Source organism: Myotis brandtii, unplaced genomic scaffold, assembly GCF_000412655.1.
Source record: "Myotis brandtii unplaced genomic scaffold, ASM41265v1 scaffold74, whole genome shotgun sequence".
NCBI lineage: Eukaryota > Metazoa > Chordata > Mammalia > Chiroptera > Vespertilionidae > Myotis > Myotis brandtii.
This window is the reverse complement of record NW_005370944.1, coordinates 4,361,231-4,362,923: the sequence shown is the minus strand read 5'-3', so window position 1 is coordinate 4,362,923 and position 1,693 is coordinate 4,361,231. Positions and strand designations below refer to the sequence as shown.

The window sequence follows — 1,693 nt, the reverse complement described above, 5'->3', positions numbered from 1 at the left end:
GCGATTCTTCTTGGCATTGACTCCACGAGATGTTGAAAGGTGATGCGAGGAATCTGACACCATGCCTGATGAATAGCACTGTCCAGTTCTGTGAGATTTGATGGTTGTGGAACCAGCTGCCTGATGGCTCTTTTAACTTCATCCCACAAATGCTCAACTGGATTGAGATTTGGTGATTGTGGGGGCCACCTAAGCAAGGTAAAGTCTCCCTCATGTTCTTGAAACCACTCCTGCACAGTGTGAGCACCGTGGCATGGCGCATTGTCTTGTTGGAAGAAACCATTCCATTGGGATACGCCATCAACATGATAGGATGAACTTAATCAGCAACGATACTTAGGTATGTTGTGCTATTGGGACGTTTATAATGATCTGGCCCTCTAGCAACTTCAGCACGAAATTATAGCTAATTTGCCTACAAGCGTCAGGTGGTCATAATAATCTGGCCACTCAGTGTATATAGATTATTCCCTTGGGAAATTCACCACCATCATGAGCCAATGTACTGCTGGTAGTATGTCATATTTCTATTGATTTTTTTTTTTTTAAGAGAGAGGAAGGGAAAGAGAGAGAGAAAAACATTGACGTGAGAAAGAAACATCAATTGGTTGTCTCCCACACATGCCCTAACTGGGGATCAAACCTGCAACCTGGGTATGTGCCCTGACCAGGAATCACACCTTTCTGTGTACAGGATAATGCTCCACACAACTGAGCCACACAAGCCAGGGTGTCATATTTTTCAAGGATGTTGGAGTAGGGGGAAACAAGTTGAGAACCACAAATCTTCAAGTTTGATCATAAGATGAATAAACCAATAATAAGTCTTTTAGAAACCCAGTAGGCATAAAAGGCTTCTTGCTGCCCAAAGCTATTTATCAGTTTATTTATTTACTCCTTCATTCCATTAAAAAAAAATCTAGGGGGATACAAAGATAACTTAGACATGGTCCCTTAGAAAATAGGATTTGCATTCACCTTAAAGAGCAGGTAGATATTAAAAATTGTATACATTTAAGGTATATGTTTTAATGTATGTATACACTGTGAAATGATTACCACAATCAAACTAATTAACATATGCATCACCTCCCATTTTTGTCAAAAATAAAAAAATATTTTTAAAAAGAGCACCAGCCCTGGCCAGAGGCTCAGTCAGTCAGTTGGAGGATTCAATTCCCAGTCAGGACACAAACCTAGGTTGTGGGTTCAATCTCCGATTGGGGCACCCAGGAGGCAAGTGATCAATGTTACTCTCTCACATTGATATTTCTTTCTCTCTAAAATCAATAAAAACATTTAATTCTCTCCTTGGGTGAGAATTAAAACATACAATAAGTTGCCTTTAAAAAGAGCACAGGAGAGACCAAGATGGCGGCATAGGAAAACACCGGAAATTGCTGCCTCCGACAACAACTTCAAAAACACAACTAAAAGACAGAACGGTCATCATCCAGAACCACAGGAAGGCTGGCTGAGTGGAAATTCTACAACTAGAAGGAAAGAGAAGAGCACACAGACTCAGAGGAGCTACGAAAGTAAAGTGCAGAGGTACAGAGGCTCCGGCATGCGCGGAAAGGGGCGGGCACCTGAGGACGCGGCTGTCTTTTTGAATCGGGAGAGAGTCACAAGCTCCCAACTGCTCTGAACTCCAGTTCCGGGAAATCTCTGGGGTCCCAGGGCTCATACAGGG

At 42.4% G+C, this 1,693-nt stretch overlaps 1 protein-coding gene across 10 annotated transcripts in view; it reads right to left on the bottom strand.

Annotated features, from left to right (window-relative positions):
- MYO9A (myosin IXA) overlaps window positions 1-1,693 on the bottom strand; it is a 423,504-nt gene that overhangs the window by 110,783 nt on the left and 311,028 nt on the right. The window lies entirely within an intron of this gene.